Raw genomic sequence first — 20,806 nt, forward strand, 5'->3', positions numbered from 1 at the left:
AGTGTGGTGTAGTGGTTAGAGTGTTGGACTACAACCTGGGAGACCAGAGTTTGAATACCTACACAGCCATGAAGCTCACTGGGTGACTTTGGGCCAGTCACTGCCTCTCAGCCTCAGAGGAAGGCAATGGTAAACCACCTCTGAATACTGTTTACCATAAAAACCCTATTTGTAGGGTCGCCATAACTCGGGATTGACTTGAAAGCAGTCCATTTCATTTTCCATCTCAGCTTGTAGCAACTCTATTGGTATGCCATCTGTTCCTGGTGATTTGTTTCTTCCAAGTATTTTAAGAGCAGCTTTCACCTCACATTCTAAAATTTCTGGGTCTTCATCATAATGAATTCTGGCATCTCTTTTATAGAGTTCTTCAGTGTATTGCTTCCATCTTTCTGTTATTTCATCTCAGTCAGTCAGTGTGTTCCCCTGTTGATTATTCAACATCCCTATGCTGGGTTTAAATTTCCCTTTCATTTCTCTAATCTTTTGGAATAGGGCTCTTTGTCTTCCCGTTTTGTTGTCCTCTTCTATTTCTATACAATAACTATTGTAATAGGTCTCTTTGTCTCTACATACTAGTTGCTGTATTGTTGCATTTAGGGTTCTGACTGTGTTTCTATCTCCTTTTGCTTTTGCTTTCCCTCTCTCTTTAACCATTTTAATAATAATAATAATAAAATAATAAAATTTTATTTAGCAGACGCCCATCTGTCCGACTGAACGGACACTCTATTTTAAGAGTTTCTTCAGTCATCCATTGAGGTCTTTCTCTTTTTTTAACTAGAGGTAATTTTTTTTGCATTCTTCCCTGATAATGTCTCTGACTTCACTCTTACAGATACACAATTATAAACTAGAAGGAGGCTCACAGATATCATCCAAACCTACCCCCACAATCCTATAACAATACATTAAAAGCAGGAGACCATCTAAGGAGGCAGCTGGACCCTTTATGATAAGGGAGTCAAAGGTGTGCTGAAACAAGATAAGGAGGTTGCAGAGAAGCTAAAAAAAATATTTGCATCTGTCTTCACAGTGGAGGATATAAGGCAGATTTCTGTACCTGAACTAACTTTTGCAGGGAAGGAGTCTGAGGAACTGAGACAAATAGTGGTGATGAGAGATGAAGTTCTAGGCTTAACAGCCAAAAAAATAATCTGAGAAATTGCTGGATCCGGATGGCATCCACCCGAAAGTTTGCAGAGTTTAAATATGAGAATGCTGATCTTCTAACAAAAATATGTAACTTGTCCCTCAGATCTGTCTCCATACCTGAGGACTGGATAGTAGCCAATGTAACACCAATCTTTAAGAAGGGATCCAGGAAATTACAGGCCGGTTAGCTTAATACCTGTCCTAGGAAAACTGATGGAAAATATTGTTAAAGATAAACCAACCAAGCATATAGAAGAACAAGGATTGCTGAAGGAGAACCAGTATGGGTTCTACAAGAGTAAGTCTTGTCTCACCTATTAGAGAATGTCAACAAGCATACAGATAGAGGTGATCCAGTGGACATGGTTCACTTGGACTCTCAAAAAGCTTTTGAAAAGGTACTTCACCAAAGACTCCTGAGTAAGCTTAGCAGTCATGGAATGAGAAGAGAGGTCCTCTTGTGGGTCAGGAACTGGCTAGGAAACAGAAAACAGAGAGTAGGAATAAATGGACAGTTCTTCCAATGGAGGGATGTAGAAAGTGGGGTCTCCCAAGGATCAGTATTGAGACCTGTGCTTTTTACCTTGATCATAAACGATCTAGAGTTAAGGGTGAGCAATGAGGTGGCCATGTTTGCTGATGATACTAAATTGTTCAGGGATGTTAAAACAAAAAGGTATTGTGAATAGCTCCAACAGGACCTCGCCAAACTGAGTGAATGGCTGGTAAAATGGCAAATGCAAAGTGTAAAGTGATGCATATTGGAGCAAAAAACCTTAATTTCCCATATATGATCATGGGGTCTGAACTGCCAGTGACCGACCAGGAACAAGACCTTGGGGTTGTAGTGGACAGCTAGATGAAGATGTTGACCCAGTGTATGGCAGCTGTAAAAAAAAAAGACAAATTCCATGATAGGGATCATTAGGAAAAGTATTGAAAATAAAACTGCCAATATCATAATGCCGTTATACAAATCTATGGTACAGCTGCATTTGGAATGCTGTGTACAGTTCTGCTCACCTCACGTTAAAAAGGATATTGGAAAAGTTTCCAAAAATGGGCAGCCAAGATGATCAAGGGGATCGAGTGACTCTTCTATAAGGAAGGTTTGCAGCATTTGGGGCTTTTTAGTTTAGAGAGAAGGCGAGTAAAAGGCAACAAGATAGAGGCATATAAAATTATGCATGGCATGGTGAAAGTGGATAGAGAAAAGTTTTTCTCCCTCTCTCATAACAAAAGAACTTACAAACACTAGAACTCCAGAATACTGAATCCTTGCACTGAGCAGAGGGTTGATGGCAGCGTATGCCCCTTCCAACTCTACTATTCTATGATTCTGTGATTTTGTGATTCATGGACATCCAATGAAGCTGAATGTTGGAAGATTCAGGACAAAGTAATTCACACAGTGCGTAATCAGAGCTTGGAAAAGTTACTTTTTAAAACTACAACTCCCATCAGCCCCAGCCAGCATGGCCACTGGATTGGTCTGATGGGAGTTGTAGTTCAAAAAAGTAACTTTTCCAAGCTCTGAGTTAAACTATGGAATGTGGTTCCGCAAGAAGCAATGATGGCCCCCAACTTGGATGGCTTTAAAAGAGGTTTAGACAGATTAATGGGTGAAACAGCTATCAACAGCAACTAGCCATGATGGCTATGCTCTGCCTCCACAGTCTGAATACCAGTTGCTGGAAAGTGCAGGATGAGGCGGAGTGCTCTTAGATCCTGCTTGTAAGCATCTGGTTGGGCACCGTGAGAACAGGATGCTGGACTAGATGGGCCACGGGCCTGATCCAAGAGGCTCTTCTTATGTTCTTAAAACCTGTCTCTTCCACAACGGCTTTGGCTTAACTCCTTTGTTCTCATCCCCAACTGAAATGAAGCCAAATGGCCAAGTTAGAAGTGACATGGTCGATCTGTGGCATGGACAGGATCTTCTGTAGATTATGTTAGATCTGTCTTTCCCAATCTTTGGGTCCCCAGATGTCGTTGGACTACAACCCCCATCAGCCCCAGCCAGCATGGCCAATGGATAGGAATGATGGGAATTGTAGTCCAGCAACATCTGGGGACCCAAAGGTTGGGAAAGGCTGTTAGATGCAACAAAGCATATTTGGATGATGGGGGAGTGACTGTGGGATGGGGCTGTGGTGCTGGGGAAAGGAGTTAAGGAGTTCCCCTTCTACATTTTTTCTGATTTAAATGCCCCCTCCCAGCGGGTATTTCCTCTGGGGAGGGAAATGTAAGGGTATGGCATGGTTGTAGTGGTTGGGAGGAGGTCCCGTTTGCAGATGATGATGGTGGTGATTTACATTTGTTAGTCACTTTTTACAACAAAAAAGAAATATTTCAAGGCTACTTGACAACAAAGAGCAGGAATGCAGTTGTCCAGGGTCTCAGGGGGCCTTTTTCGGGAGCCAGTCCCCAGCAGGGTCCGTACGTCTACAGCATCCTATGAGCCAATCAGCATGACAGGGGAGTGTGTTTGTAGGCACTGAGAAGAGTCTTCTAACATGCTTCCTTGTCCTTTCCTGCTAATTGGAGCCAATCAGAGTAAAAGGAGGAGTGTTAGTGACTGAGAAGACTCTTCCCAGTAGCTAGCACATTCCTCTTTCATGCTCATTAGGGATGTCTGTGTTGTGAGAGAAGACATTAACAAGGATAGAGAAGCAGAAAGCAGTATTGAAACCTGGCCAGATTATTTTATAATCTTAGAAGGGGTGTAGCTGTGAGGGGGCGTGGCAGTGACTATCATGAAGGGACCCTGCACTTCTAAATTTGCCACTACACTACTGACAAAGAGTGGGATAACATTTATGTGAAAAGCGGGATAAAAATATATTGCTGATCTTTTGCTGCTGTTGTCTAGTAGTACTATATGTGAAATGGAATACTGGATTCTGTTTCTTTTTAGCTGTGTTTTGAATAGGTATAGAATGGCTATATGGCTTTTGTTGAACATCTGGGTTGCAAACCACCCTGAGTACAGTAATGTAGAAAGGTGGCATACAAATTAAAAAACAAAATGAAATGAAATGAAAATACAAACAATTAAAAGCCAAATTTAAATTACTTACAGCACAAAATTCTTTGAAATGTTCATCCATCAGTACAATTCATTGGCGATCACTCATGGCTGAGTAAGATTGTCTTCCAAGATAAGGTCTTCAACGGTGGGTCCGTAAGTGACTGTGGAGGCCAATTCTGGATCCACACAGCCTCCCACAGTGAGGACATAAGTTTCCAGATGGAAAATTGGTCACGATGATGATGTACAATAAGACAGACAAGTCCTACCCCATGCCTCTAAAAGATTTGCATCACAGCTGAGGCTACCTTAACCACCCAGAACCTGGATAAATGCAAAGGTCTTAGCTTGGCACCTACAAGCTGTCAACAATGACACCAAGAGTGTTTCTTTGGGGAGAGCATTCCACAAACAGGGTGGGGTGCGGGGACACCACTGAAAAAGCCTGTTCTTGTGTAGCCACCTTCCATAGCTCCCTTGGATGAGCCACATGAGGAAGGGCCATAGATCTTCTGCTTGATGCCTATTTTAGCACAAAATACGTGGATTGTATACATTCACCCTGTTTCCCCACCTCTCTCTCCCCCCTCACATCCCCTTTCCTCTTCTGTCAAAATTTAGATTGTAAGCTCCTCAGGGCTGAGGCTTGTGCTGCTCACATTATATAACAATAAAATTAACAACCTCAACAACTTAGCTAGCAGATTGCCAAATGCTGTCAATAATTAATTCTCTCCACTCCTCACTGAAAATTACAAGTATTGGAGCTAAATAGAGTGGTTTCCCTCCAAAAAATCATCAACGTTCTTTAGCCTGCCTGCCTTTTACATTGTATCTCAAACCCAAAATGATTCTCTCTTTTTAGAGGCCCATTTTCTATGACTGGAATAGCCTTGGTAGATGCAAACCAGAGCTTGTTACCCAGATAAGTAAAGTAAGCATCAAAGCATCTTGGATATGAATATATGTGCACTTCTATTACCTTTTAAAGACTTTTAAAATCTCTCCCTGTCAGAATCTTTTAAGAATGTTTCTGAAGATATTACAGTAGACACAAAATTCTGCAACCCCCCCTTAAAATGTCACTGATCTTATTGAAACAGTGTAATTTCTGTGAAATATCCCCCTGAGCAGAACCCTTCAAATGGACCTCAAATTCCACGGTTGGCAAAATCTGGTGGCCACTTAAACTTGCACAAAACCCTGCTGAGGATATTTTGCTAACCTTACCAAAATTATTTTCACTTCCTCTGACGCCTCTGCACATTTGTTTTCTGAGCAAGACCCTTCAAATTTGACCCAAATTTTGTTTATGGCAAAACATCAACAGCAACACTACTCTGGGTAGATACAGAACAGGAAGGATAGACTTGTATTCCCTTTCTTTTGTTGAGGAGTAGTATTAATGGTGGTGGTTGCAAGGAGTTCCTTTTATCAAACAGATGTGCATGCAGGGACTTGTGGCTCTCTAGATGTTGTTGAATTCCAACTCCCCAACCAGCAAATGACCAACGGTCAGGGATGATAGGACCTGTAGTCCAACAACATTTGGAGGGCTACATGTTCCCCACTCCAGCTTCAGTGAAATCCTACGCTTGTCTACTCAGATGTAAAACCTACTGTGTTTAATGGGGCACGAAAATGGACTGCCTTCAAGTCGATCCCGACTTATGGCTACCCTATGAATAAGGTGTTCATGGTAAGCGTAATTCAGAGGGGGGTTACCATTGCCACCCTCTGAGGCTAGTCCTCCCCAGCTGGCTAGGGCCTGCTCAGCTGGCCACAGCTGCACAAGCCAGCCCCTTCCTTGTCCGCAACTGCCAGCTGGGGGGCAACTGGACCCCTTGGGACTATGCTGTTTGCCATGGCTGTACAGGTGGCAGGGCATGTAACCCCTGAGCCTCTCACTGTGTGGGCGATCTTGAGCTGGCCCTTGACTCCCAGGAGACGCAAGCAGGGATTTGAACTCACATACTCTGGACTCCCAGCCAGGCTCTCCTCCCTACTGTGCTATACCAGAAGTCTTAGTTTTTAGTTACTGTAAACCGCCCAGAGAGCTTCGGCTATGGGGCGGTATACAAGTATAATAAATAAATAAATAAATAAAACAAATGGGGCATAGTCCCAGGGAAACTGGTATAGGATTACATCCAAGCTAGAAAATTGCAATCCACTCTACATGAGCCTTTCTTTTGAAAGCTGAGTGCACAGTATACATTTAAAGCACAGTGTTTCTAAATTGTTTTTAATTTTTTTAAAAAAAATTGTTCTAAAATTTGTATAATTGTTTTTATTGTTTTAATTGCTGTAAACCACCCAGAGAGTGGCTATGAAGCGGTATATAAATATAATAAATAAATAAATAAATAAAGCACATGTAAAGCACATGCCTTCCCCCAAAGACTCCTGGGAACTGTAGTTTGTTAACGGTGCTGGAAATTGTAGCTCTGTGAGGGGTAAACTACAGTTCCCAGTATTCCTTGGGGGAAGCCATGTGCTTTAAATGCAACCAGACATTTAACTGAAGCCTGATGTCCAGAGTATAGTACTCTGGTCTTGTTCCAGCTTCATTGGTTACATGTTATGTTGTGGTGGTGGTCAGGGCCAGTGCCAAAGGGTGGCCAGGTTGGGCCCTGGCTGAGGGCCCTTGCAGTCCAGAGGGACCCCTGAAGGGCCCCTTGTTAGGGTGGGAGAGTAGCTCTGCCCTTCTGCAATCTGTGGCAGGATCCCTGCTGCTGATCTCAGCGACGGAACTTCCAGGTTGCCCACCTGTTGGCTCGCTCCACCTACCTCTCTCCTGTCTTCTGTTGCTGCGTGCGTTGTGCGTGCAGGGCTGCCATCAACCAAGATGGCAGCGGAGGCTTCTTTAAGGGGTTGATGCCCCTACCACCATCTTGGTTGATGGCAGGCATGTGTGTGCACATAGCATAGCGTGCATGCGTGCCATCAGCCAAGATGGCGATGGGGGCATCATCTCCTTAGAGAAGCCTCCACCACCGTTTTGGTTTATTGTAGCCCTGCGTGCACAGCAGCAGAAAACAGGAGAGGTAGGTGGAACAGGCAGGAGCCGTGCACCCAGGGCAGGCTGGTGCCCAAGGGCCCAGTCATGCCTGGCGCTGGCCCTGGTGGTGGTGATGGTTCTTGTTGATGTTGTTGTTATTTAATTTCTTAGACACCTTCTAGTAAAAATAGTCTCCAGGAGACTTACAGTTTAAAATACAAACAAGTATACAAATTACAAGAAACCAAGTAACCAAGCAATCTGACAATCCTAAAAGCATCAGCATTGCCTTTCTAAGAAAATACACATCATACGTGTTTGTTTCTAGTCTTCAATTTAAAGTGCTGCTCTTGGCTTTTAATCAGGGACTGAGGACCTGCAGCCTCCCCAGATGCTGCTGTACTACAACTCCCACCATCCTAGATTTGGCCATGCTTGCTAGGGCTGATGGGAGTTGTAGTTCAGCAATGTCTCAAGAGGCAAAGGTTCCCCACTCCTGACATAAAGTGATGGTGGTGGTGGCGACAATGATGATTTTCCCTGCAGGTGTAAATACAGTGCAACACCTGGAGACCCTAACCTTCTCCGTACCTGCTTCATGCATATGCTGCCTTTTCATAAAAAATGATGCCTAAGGTGGCTTACAACAATGAGAATAGCAGTACATCACAAACCAGCAGTTGCAAGAACAGTTTCATAAAACAACAGCCTATAGGAAATGCAGCAGCATACAAAAAACAACATTTCAGTGCTGTAAATGAAACAACATTACGTCTCTGGTGGCGAAAGTATAAAGGAGTTTGGACAGTTTTACCCTGGGCCTCAAATGGGTCTTTCTTCAGATGCCTGACTGTAGAAGAATGGCACAAGCAAGAGAGCCAACAGAGGCAAATGGAGTTGCCCCTTCTCCCACAGTGGAAGTAAAAAGATCACATTAATTATAGTTGCTGCAGTGGCTAGAATGTTGAACCCAGAGCTTGGGAAAGTTACTTTTTTTGAACTACAACTCCCATCAGCCCAATCTAGTGGCCATGCTGGCTGGGGCTGATGGGAGATGTAGTTCAAAAAAAGTAACTTTTCCAAGCTCTGGTTGAACCAGGACTTGAGGGGACCTGGGTTCAAATTTCTACACAGCTTGCTGGGGGACCTTAGGTTAGTCACAGTCTTTTGCTGTCACCTAGCTTGCAGGGTTGTCGTGAGGCTAAAATGGCCATTGGGAAGAAATCCATGCAGGCCACCTTGAGTTCCTTTCACCAAAGGTTTGTTGCACTGGAGGATATGTGGCATGGAAAGTAACATCCTACCACAGCTTAAGGACTTCCTGGACTGGGCTGTTGTGGGCTGCCTGCTAGGATGTTCAATGCCTCAGGTACAGTAAGCGGATAATGAAAAGACTCTCTACTTACCATGCTGGAGACTCAGAGGAGGCAAGGCAGTGGTCTAAAACAGCCTGTGCTGGACCTCTTTGCACATGCCTGGAGTGCAATGTGAAATCATCCCTGGCTTCTGTAATCCATGCCAGTGTTTTCCAGAGCAGGCTCAACTGGTTCCAGTGTACACACCACACATTATGCAGGGGTCACCAATCTTTTGGGGCCAGTGGACACATTTGGAATTTTGAGAAAGTACCATTGGTCCCTGTCACAAAATGGCTGCTGTATGGGCATGGCAAATCACAAAATGGTGGCTCAACCTTAAAGAGCGGGAAAAGAGACGGGACCCATGAAATGATGTGGGCTCATCCCCCCATCAGTGGGAGAAAGGCACCTACATTAGCCACTGCTACATTTCTTCACAGACAGAAACTGTTTGCATTTCTACCAGCACCCCATAAAATGTAGGTGCCGTTCAATTTAGGCCAAGCCAATGCAAAGATGAAATGGGCAGGAAGAGCAAAGTCTCTCATACACTGTGGATTTTTTCAAGGGATATTTGAGACATTTGTGGGTGCCATAGGAGGTATGGGGAGGCATACTGGTGCCCGTGAGCACTATGTTGGTGACCCCATTACAGAGTTGGAGGGTTGTGAGATGATAGTGCCAAATTTCTCCTGATGTGCTTTCCATTGTCTGCTTCTGAATAGCAGTTTCTGGGAACTGCAGGATGGGAGTGTGAAAGAATAATAAAGCTTGTCCTTTCTGATAACGAGGTTTCTATAATCAATATGCTTATATTTGCTTATAAGAGCTGGGAGGCTTTCTATCACATCCTAAAGTACATCTTCACAAAGGGAAATGAGGAAGTTTTATGTGATGCCAGCTAGCAAGGGGAAAAAGGGAAGCCGTGGGCAACAGAGATATGTGAAATCGTTCTGTTAAAGGTTTGTGTCTGCTTCTAGTTAAAACAGTGGTTAGGAGAATGTAACACCTGACACATGTACATGCACTCTACACATGCTCTGCAAACCCCTCCTCACTACTCTAACAAGGAGATATATCACGTGTATTAGTAACCACTCCTCGTGAAATGGCCAGTTTACCATGTATGGGATAAATCTAGAAGGTTCTATGTGACGTATGTAAAATTATATAAGCCTGCGGGTCCATGATTCAGGAGGGAGACTCTTTGACTCTCTCTCCTGATGTACATCAGTATATATTTCTTGCTTAATAAAACTATGTCCTTCTGGCAGTTTAATTTTCAAACAAATTGAGTTTTGGAGTTTTTCCTTCCACAGGAGAGTCCTGTTGCACAGGTCATGCTTGCGGGCTTCCCATGGGCATCTGATTGGCAGCTATAAGGACAGGATGCTGGACTAGATGGCCCATCGGCCTGATCCAGTCAGGTACTTCTTATGGTCACCTGAGCCCAATGGCATACCTGTCTGTGCCCTAAAATAGCATTAATGCCTACAATATGTTGGCAAGAGACGCACTTATTGGAATGGCAATGAATGATCGTATTTTAAGCAAAGATGAAATATACATACTAAGTGCTGCCACTGTCTCTATGTGCCACAAAGATTTTTTTTTATTACTCCTAAAAAGTAATAACTGCTTCATTTATTAACTTCTGCTTCTTTTTTCATAAGGGAATGGTGCAGACTAATCCATTTATGGTAGTTTATTGACTTTCAACTCAGAATTTTTAATTTGACATTTTCCCTGAGGGAACAGATATGAATGAGAAGAGAGAAGTATGAGCATCTCCACACGCTGAATTACCCATTCCATCAGCCAGGCAACAGAGCAAGATAAGAACATAAGAACATAAAAACTCTTTCTTTTCGGCGCCAGGTTAAAACCTTCCTGTTCTCTGAAGCATTTTAATTTAAATTGATTTAATTTTAAAAATGTTATTGTATTGATTTTAGACTGTATTATTTTGTATTATATTGTGTCATTTATTGTATTTCCTATGTTATTGTATTTTTATGTTCACCGCCCAGAGAGCTATTGCTAGTCGGGCGGTATATAAATTTAATAAAATAAATAAATAAATAAATAAATAAATAAGAAGAGCCTGCTGGATCAGGCCAGTGGCCCATCTAGTCCAGCATCCTGTTCTCACAGTGGCCAACCAGGTGCCTGGGGGAAGCCCGCAAGCAGGACCCGAGTGCAAGAACACTCTCCCCTCCTGAGGCTTCCGGCAACTGGTTTTCAGAAACATGCTGCCTCTGACTAGGGTGGCAGAGCACAGCCATCACGGCTAGTAGCCATTGATAGCCCTGTCCTCCATGAATTTGTCTAATCTTCTTTTAAAGCCATCCAAGCTGGTGGCCATTACTGCATCTTGTGGGAGCAAATTCCATAGTTTAACTATGCGCTGAGTAAAGAAGTACTTCCTTTTGTCTGTCCTGAATCTTCCAACATTCAGCTTCTTTGAATGTCCACGAGTTCTAGTATTATGAGAGAGGGAGAAGAACTTTTCTCTATCCACTTTCTCAAGGCCATGCATAATTTGATACACTTCTATCATGTCTCCTCTGACCTGCCTTTTCTCTAAACTAAAAAGCCCCAAATGCTGCAACCTTTCCTCGTAAGGGAGTCGCTCCATCCCCTTGATCATTCTGGTTGCCCTCTTCTGAACCTTTTCCAACTCTATAATATCCTTTTTGAGATGAGGCGACCAGAACTGCACACAGTATTCCAAATGCGGCCGCACCATAGATTTATACAACGGCATTATGATATCAGCTGTTTTATTTTCAATACCTTTCCTAATTATTGCTAGCATGGAATTTGCCTTTTTCACAGCTGCCGCACACTGGGTCGACATTTTCATTGTGCTGTCCACTACAACCCCGAGGTCTCTCTCCTGGTCGGTCACCGCCAGTTCAGACCCCATGAGCGTATATGTGAAATTAAGATTTTTTGCTCCAGTATGCATAATTTTACACTTGTTTATATTGAATTGCATTTGCCATTTTTCCGCCCATTCACTCAGTTTGGAGAGGTCTTTTTGGAGCTCTTCGCAATCCCTTTTTGTTTTAACAACCCTGAACAATTTAGTGTCGTCAGCAAACTTGGCCACTTCACTGCTCACTCCTAATTCTAGGTCGTTAATGAACAAGTTGAAAAGTACAGGTTCCAATACCGATCCTTGAGGGACTCCACTTTCTACAGCCCTCCATTGGGAGAACTGTCTGTTTATTCCTACTCTCTGCTTTCTGCTTCTTAACCAATTCCTTATCCACAAGAGGACCTCTCCTCTTATTCCATGACTGCTAAGCTTCCTCAGAAGTCTTTGGTGAGGTACCTTGTCAAAAGCTTTTTGAAAGTCTAAGTACACTATGTCCACTGGATCACCTCTATCTATATGCTTGTTGACACTCTCAAAGAATTCTAATAGGTTACTGAGACAGGACTTTCCCTTGCAGAAGCCATGCTGGCTCTGCTTCAGCAAGGCTTGTTCTTCTATGTGCTTAGTTAATTTAGCTTTAATACTACTTTCTACCAGTTTTCTAGGGACAGAAGTTAAGCTAACTGGCCTGTAATTTCCGGGATCCCCTCTGGATCCCTTTTTGAAAATTGGCGTTACATTTGCCACTTTCCAGTCCTCAGGCACGGAGGAGGACCCGAGGGACAAGTTACATATTTTAGTTAGCAGATCAGCAATTTCACATTTGAGTTCTTTGAGAACTCTCGGGTGGATGCCATCCGGCCCCGGTGATTTGTCAGTTTTTATATTGTCCATTAAGCCTAGAATTTCCTCTCTCGTTACCACTATTTGTCTCAGTTCCTCAGAATCCCTTCCTGCAAATGTTAGTTCAGGTTCAGGGATCTGTCCTATATCTTCCACTGTGAAGACAGATGCAAAAAATTCATTTAGCTTCTCTGCAATCTCCTTATCATTCTTTAGTACACCTTTGACTCCCTTATCATCCAAGGGTCCAATCGCCTCCCTAGATGGTCTCCTGCTTTGAATGTATTTATATATTTTTTGTTGTTGGTTTTTATGTTCTTAGCAATGTGCTCCTCAAATTCTTTTTTAGCATCCCTTATTGTCTTCTTGCATTTCTTTTGCCAGAGTTTATGGTCCTTTTTATTTTCTTCATTCGGACAAGATTTGCAGCTTCATGTCAGGTCTTTTTGTTGTTTTGGATAACTTTGGTTGTCTTTTCTCCAGACCAAGGGGGAGGGGAACCCGAGGAGAATCTGTGCAGCGCAAACCTGGAAAATAGCTGATCAAATCTTAAGAGAACGAGGAAGCCCAGAAGGGCAGATCTCAACCAAGTTTAGTCATTAAGATTTGCTGGTCACACCACACACTTGTGGTGCTTCCCCTGTGGAAAAAGAGCAGGTAATCGCAGGATAAGACTGCTACAAATTCCTCTTTGTGGGGCTGCTCTTGAAAAGTATGCGGAATCTACAGTTGGTGAAAAATGTTTTCCTCAGCCTGTTGACTGGCTAGGTGTTGAGAACATCCTAAACCTATTTTGTTTGATATACACAGCTTACTGCAGGATTGGCCCATGCCATTTTGCTGCCTGAGGCAAAGGACAAGATGGCACACTCTCATCTCAAGCCAACTGGACTGGAAGTTGAAACTTTCAGCACTGGAGATGAGACAGAATTCATTCATTCATTCATTCATTCATTCATTCACATTTATATTTTATTCACATTTATATCCCACCTTTTCTTTCATCAAGGAGCCCAAGACAGCATACATTTGGTTCCCAAGCGATCTCCCTTTCAGGCACTGACCAGACCCAGACCTGCTTGGCTTCTGCAAGGTGGTGGCCTCATGTGCCTTCAGACCATACCCTGGGACCATTCTCCATCACATCTGATGGGAGCAGGTTAGCTTAGAGCAGCGGTGGCCAACATGGCACCCTCTGGATGTCTCTGGACTACAGCACTCATTGCCCCTGACCATTGGCCATGCTAGTTGAGGCTGACAGGTGCTGGAGTCCAACAACATCTGGAAGGTACCACAGTGGCAACCCCTTGCTTAGGCAGTGCAGGGCAGGCTGGATCAGAACAAAGGCCCATCTAGTCCAGCATCCTGTTCTCATAAATGGCTAGCCAGATGTTCAGCATCAATGGACTGGGTCGGTCTGCTGTGAAAAGCAGACCAAATGAATTTCTCCTCCTTCCCTAGAGACAATCTATGTGCAACATATTAACCCCTTTCTTATTTGTCAAGTGAAGAGGAAAGGGTCTACTTATACCACTGGTTCCTGGTTCAAGGGACGTGTCCTCTGCAAAATCTCTGGCATTGGCTATGGAACATGTCCATGGGTGTCTGCAGGAATTTTTCTTGGGGGAGAAGGAAGTAACACACTGAAAGGAGGGAGTAGGCGAATTTCTCACATACAAAAAAAGAGAAGAATAGAGCCTGTACATTTTGCATCATCTTTCAGGTTCTACAAATGCTGGAAACTTTGTCTTTTTTAAAGAAATGAGAGACAGGGATCTAGAGATTAGGGACTGCTCACCTCCCCTTGCAGGTACACTCATGTGCACATGAGACTCTGTCACATGGTGACTTTTTTTTTTTGCAGTAGACTCATCTGTTGAATAATTCAGAATGAATCCAAAGACAGACTGCATTGTGGGGGGAAAGGCTCTTACTCATGTATTTATTTCAAAACAGGTGTTGTTATTATATGCCTTCAAGTCAAGTACGACTTATGGCGACCCTATGAATCTTTTTTGGATATTTTCATAGGGTTTTCACGGTAAGAGGTATTCAGAGGTGGTTTACCATTGCCTTCCTCTAAGCCTACGGCACCCGGTATTCCGAGGCAGTCTTCCATCCAAGTACCAACCAGGCCTGACCCTGCTTAGCTTCCGAGGTTAGACGAGATTGGACGTGTTTAGGGTAGTATGGCCATAGTCAAAACAGGTGACAGTTTTTTTTTAAAAAAAGCAAATCATTTTTGCTCGATGTCATGACATTGTCATTGTTAATTGATTTCCTTGTTTTTTTAAACAAGTATCTCACTAGGTCAGTGTTTCCCAACTAGTGGGCCACCAGATGTTGTTGGACCGCAATTCCCATCTTTCCTGACCATTGGCAATGCTGGCTGAGGCTGATGGGAGTTGTGGTCCAACAACATGTGGTGGCCCACTAGTTGGGAAAGGCTGCACTAGGGGAAAGGGGGCAGGGGGAAGAAAGCATATCTCCGAGAATGCCTTGTGGGCTGCAAGTTAGTGGGTTGAAAGCTGTTTAAGGACAAAGACAGAAACAGTATTAAAAGGAATTCTCTGCCCCTGAGATGAGCCTGGCTTCTTCCTGGCTTTGTAATTTGAACAACCAACTTATGCTTCTGGATACTTGTTGATGGAAACTGCAGAAAGGGACAGTGCTGTTGTGCTTGTGGGCTTCTCATGGGCAACTGGTTGGCAACTGGGACAACAGAGTGATGGACCAGCAGAATCTTATCATCTTCTTACAAGGAATGGTGACTGGAATTCAAGAGGTAGCGATGTCCACCAATGTGAATGGCTTCAAAGGAGGATTGGACAAAGTCATGGAGGATAAGGCTATCAAAAGTGGACGCTACCATGGCTATGTTCTGCCTCCAGTGTTGCAGGCAGTAAATGCCTCTGAATACCAGTTGCTGGGAATCAAAAGTAAGGAGAGTGCTGCTGTTGCACTCAGTTCCTGTTTGCGGACTTCTGGATCTGGCTGACCACTGTGAGAACAGGTTGCTAGACTGTGATGGACCTTTGGCCTGATCTAGCATGGCTCCTCTTATGTTCCCACAAGATGCAGTGACGGACACCAATGTGAATGGCTTTAAGAGAGGATTAGACACATTCCTGGAGGATAAGGCTATCAAGCACTGCTAGTCTTGATGGCTGTGTTCTACCTCCACTATCGAAGGCAGTATGTCTTTGAATGCCAGTTGTTGGGAATCCCAAGTGGGTGGAGTGCTGCTGTACTCAGGTCCTCCATGCAGACTTCCCAGAGCCATCTGGATGGCCACTGTGAGAACAGGGTGTTGCACTGTGATGGGCCTTTGGCCTGATCTAACAGGGTTGTTCTTATGTTCTTGGAAATGGAAATGGCCTGCCTTCAAGTCAATTCCGACTTATGGCGACCCTTTGAATAGGGTTTTCATGGTAAGCGGTATTCAGGGGGGTTTACCATTCCCTTCCTCTGAGGCTGAGAGGCAGTGACTGGCCCAAGGTCACCCAGTGAGCTTCATGGCTATGTGGGGATTCGAACCCTGGTCTCCCAGGTCATAGACCAGCATCTTAACCACTACACCACACTGGCTCTCTCTGATGTTCTTAGGCCTGTTGTTTTTAATTGGAATGCAGATGCTAAAGGTGCCACATGTGTGCTTATTCATTTTATCTTTTCAATCAATCATCAAATTATTAATGAGAAAATATGTGCTGGAAATTTCTAACGATACAATGTTTTCCTAAGCCATCACACTGTCAAACAGCATCACATGGGGTGGGGCACGGCGCAGCAGCAGGGCGGCAAGAGGTGAGGGCATGAAGGAAGCAAGGATGCCTGGCGGGCGGGTGGGCAATCAAGTGAGCGAGTAGGGCAGCCAGGTGTAGGTCAAGCGAGCCACGTGGGCAGGTGTGGAATGAGCAGGCAAGCGGCCAGAGGGACAGTGAGCAGCCAGGAGGCAAATGGTAGTGGCAGCAGTTTGGGTGGGAGGCAGGTAAATGCCGTAGGTGGGGAGGTGACATAGGTGTGCTGCACGGAGCTGCACAACGGCACCATTTGTCTAGGGAGAAGCAGTTGTGTGGGGAAGTGGCAGGGTAGTGACGCAGTGCAGGAACAGGTGAGGAATGTTAACAGGCCCATGGTGGCTGGCATGCTCCAACATCTGGAGGCACTGGAGTGAATTGCAAGGGGATGGCGAGGGGAGTCGGGTACCTGGAAGGGCATCAGGGGAGCTTTTGCGAGTGATTTGGGGCTGCATTTGTGAGTGTGTGTGTTTTGGAGTCCCTGTGTGTGAGTCCCTGTGTGTGTGTATGTGTGTGTGTTTGGGAGCACCTGGTGTATGTGAGATAGTCCATCTGTGTGTGTGTGTTTGGGGGTGCCTCATGTGTTTGGGGGGTGCCTGGGATGTATGTGTGTCTGGGGGTGCCTGATGGTGTTTGTGGGTGCCTAGGGTGTTTGTGTGTGCTTGGTGGTGCCTGGTTATGTGTTTCAGGGTGCCTGGAGTCTTTGTTTGGAGGTAGGGACTAGCGAGCAAAGCAAGCAGGGGCACAGAGCCCCTCTGGTGTTTTAAAAAGTGAAAATCTGATCCAGGGCTGTTTTTATTGTCATCACAGGAACCAACTGGCCAGTGCCATGCGCAGACCCCTTGCAAGCCGTCCCTGTCCCAGAACTTGGCCTTAATGTGCAATAAGGATGTCTGAAGTGGACCCTGCACGGCAGCTTCCAAGGTGGTCCCACCACGCTATGTGTGTTACAGCTGTCTTCTCTGGTAGAAAAAATTGTGACCTTTCAGGATGGTTGTTTTCCCCCCCACACTTTTCTGTTACAGGGTATACTATGGGTGGCTAACCCCATCTGACCCTCAAACAATTTTCATAGCAGCAGCAAAAAGGAAAACAAATGGATACAGCATTGTGGCAGATGGAGCTCAGAGCTCTGGTGAGGATACAGATTGCAGCTTCCTCAGTCATTGCATCGATCAGCTGATGAGCAGAGAGGGGTGATAACACTCTCTCCTTAAGCTGATCTGCACGTACGGTGAAAGTGTGTGTGTGTGTATGCCTGTTTGTGTGGCTGTTTGTCTGTCTGCATGTGAGATTGTGGGCTGGCCATCCCCACTGACTGTGTGGCCCTCAGAGGGTTATCCAAGGGTGAATATGGTTAGCCACCTCTGGTATATAGGATTACATTCAATGGGAGTATTGAAGGAAGCCAAAGACAGCCTGAAGCAGTCCCTAAACAAACAGGGTTGGTTCACACTGTCATCCCTCTCACTTGATTTCTCATGGCTTGATTACTTAGGACATCTTGGCATGTAGCTGACTGTATGATTTGACTCCACTGAAAAACAATGCATTGGAGGGGAAGTAGAGGTTGATCCATTAGGACAAATGCAGAGCTTGGAAAAGTTACTTTTTTAAACTACAACTCCCATCAGTCCAATCCAGTGGGCATGCTGGCTGGGGCTGATGGGAGTTATAGTTTTAAAAAGTAACTTTTCCAAGCTCTGGGCAAATGGGGCACCCAGTCTGCCCTTAGCCAGAATCCACCTGTGTACCTTCTAACTCCTCCTCAAGCCTCAGTGTTGCCCTTTGCAGAACTCAGCAGGGAGGATGACGAAGGGGACAAAACTCTCATCAGTTGGCTCTGCCTGTCATTGGCTCTGGCGCCACCTACTGTTGGTCTCCCTGCTTCCATCTTGCCAGAGCCAGAGGGCACCAGCTCTGTGCTGTTTGTTTTGCACATTCTCAACTGATGCAGCAGTCATCCAGCGAGGGACATGCAAGCCTGCCTCACAGAATAGCTCAGAGAAGAGAAGGGAAATAGTTTGGGGGTAAAGTAGGCTCTGGGTCTTCTGAGTGCAAAAGTTTCACAGAAATCTAACGTCAGAGGAACATAAAAAGCTGCCTTATACCAGGTCAGACCATTGGTACATCAAGCTCAGTAGAGTCTCTACAGTGACGGTCAGTAGCTCTCTTGGGTTTTAGCGTGGTGTCTTTCCCAGCCTTACCTGGAGATATTGGGGGCAACCTGGGGCCTTCCTTCTTCATGCAAAGCAGGTGCTGCCCCCCTGATGTACGGCCCTTCCAAACCTGTCGCCTTCCTATGCCCCAGAATGGGAAGGCATTTGTGGATCAGGAGGAGACTTGGGTATTTGGGGTTCAAAAACGGTTAGTCACTGCTGGTTTTGTTGTCACGTGACACCATGGATGCAATACAAAAACACAGATTGCAAAGTGCGCAAAGGCATTCTTGGCTTCATGGAGCATTTGACCCCACTCAGATAACTGGCAACCAACTGGAAATACATTTCGTCAATTGACAGGCATTTCTAATAACTTGAGCGACTTGCAGTGTATTGGTTCCGCCGTCCTTTCTGATTCATGTTTAATATCTGGCTGGAACATTTCATTCTTTTTGGTTTTAGCTCTTTGCTCCAAAATCTTTATTATAAACCCATACTGTTCATTCCCAGAAGAAGAGATCTGATGCCTGCCTCTTCCAACAAGTGGCAATTGCCTGAAAGGTATCTATCTCCATCCCCCACCCACCTGGCAAGGTAATCAAAATCGAGACATCTTGTTGCACCTTAAATATTAACAAATTTATGATGGCATAAGCAGAGCTTGGAAAATTTACTTTTTTGAACTACAACTCCCATCAGCCCTAGCCAGCATGGCCACTGGATTGGGCTGATGGGAGTTGTATTTCAAAAAAGTAACTTTTCCAAGCTCTGGTAAGGTACAGGTGGGCAACCTGTGGTTCTAAGGCCATATTTGGCCCTCAACCCAATTTCATGTGGCCTTTGATCTAATTTCATGTGGGTGGCAAGGAAGGGAAAATGGGAGAAAGGGGGTTGCAGAGAGAGAGGGGGGGATGGAAGAAAGAGAGGAGGGTGACCCCACCCACCTTTCATTTTGCCCCCACCCACTTTTGGGTGACTCTGGCTCCTCCCACTGCTAGCATGCAGCCTCTGAAAGTTAACTTCTGTAAGATTGGCATCCTCAGCAGAAAAATATTGCCCACCCCTGGCACAAGCCCACTAAAGCATATTATGCCATGATAAATTTGTTAGTCTTTAAAGCGCCACAATAAATGGTGCCAAGGGGAGTCTTGCTGCTTTTACTGCAACACACTATTATGGCTATTCCTCTGGAAAAATCCAAGCTGAACTCCTCCAGGAATGATACATTTAGAACAAGAAATGAGCACCGCACATTCTCTGCAGAAAGAAAAATGAACAATTCTGAGGGGCTAACTTCTTTTATTTTACATTGCTTAAAACTATGTCAAGGTTTGTTTTTTTACAATTGAAACCATGTATGTTTCCAGTTAAGGAGCACAGTACACAGAGAAGTGTGGCCTAACCCTTCCCTCCTCTACTGCAACCCTTAAAACAATCAACCCCGCACGGTAAAGAGCAATGTTCTAAAAATGGGCACCAATGGGAGTTTGGGAGGATTTTTGCTTACTGTCACGATTTGCCACATTGGCAAGGGATGTGTTTTTTTAGGAGGGTCCTGATCTAAATTGCTGCTGTGCTTAGTTTTAATTCCTTCCTTCCTTTTTAAAAAAACACCCTGTTGTTGCTTCAACCAGCACTTTTAAAGTAACATGTCAGGCCCCAGGTCAAGCTAAGCCCAAGCCTGCATTAAAGAAAAAAAGTAGAGATCAAATTCTGCAACCTGTGAGACACAATGGGAGTTTGATTGGATACTGAATCAGCTTCCAGAATTCTTTTACTCTTGACAAAAGGGCAACAGACCTTGACATAAAAAAAAATTGAATCCCCCCACCAGCTTAATATACCAGTATGGATTTGCAGGGCAGACACTGAGTACTTAAGAGCTGGGGTGGCAGAGGTGACTGAGGGGGGGATGTTTATCCAGGAGAGTATTGGCAATGTGCATGGATCTCTCTTGTTGGATCAGGACGTTTATATCCCCTCTATACTGGACTGGATGAATGCAAGGAATATGGGGGTGGAGAAAACTCTGTAGCAGATTTATGGTCTGGGCCCCCCTGCATGCATACTTTTTTGGGAAGTCCTGTTCATTCACCTTTACAATGATATTTTTAAACAGCTGCTATACTAGGAGTGGGGAACCTCCAGCCTCCAAGCCATTCACGGCCTCTCAAGGGGTCCAGTTTGGCTTCTGAGGTTGTTTTCCCAAAACCACGCCCACCCACCCATCAGCTTATGTCATTCATGATGTCAGGTGATGTGTGGGAGGGCAGGGATTAACCCTGCATCGGCTGCGTGATCCTCTTCCCAGCCAAGGCAGAAGGACTGCTGAGAAGGGCTTAAAGCCCCCAAAGGACCTTTTCCAAATCTCTCCCTCCCCCCATTAACTTTGTGAGATTGAGGATGAAAGGGGAGGCCTAGGAAAGCCTTGGCGAGTCTCCTTCCCTCCTCCCCGATGTCTGGAACTGAAAGGAGGAAAGGGGGAAGACTCACAGAGCCTTTCCTTCTCTCCCTCCCTTTGGGTGGTGCAGCAGGGAAGAGAAGGAAACCAGGGGGGTTCTGAGGCACCTGC

The 20,806-nt window shown here is 44.9% G+C and overlaps 1 pseudogene; it reads right to left on the reverse strand.

The window, feature by feature from the left end:
* Positions 1-14,354: 14,354 nt before the first annotated feature.
* Positions 14,355-14,473, reverse strand: LOC133364670 (5S ribosomal RNA; annotated as a pseudogene).
* Between the last annotated feature and the right edge of the window lie 6,333 nt (positions 14,474-20,806).

The sequence above is a fragment of the Rhineura floridana genome, chromosome 9 (assembly GCF_030035675.1).
Source record: "Rhineura floridana isolate rRhiFlo1 chromosome 9, rRhiFlo1.hap2, whole genome shotgun sequence".
Classification (NCBI taxonomy): Eukaryota; Metazoa; Chordata; class Lepidosauria; order Squamata; family Rhineuridae; genus Rhineura; species Rhineura floridana.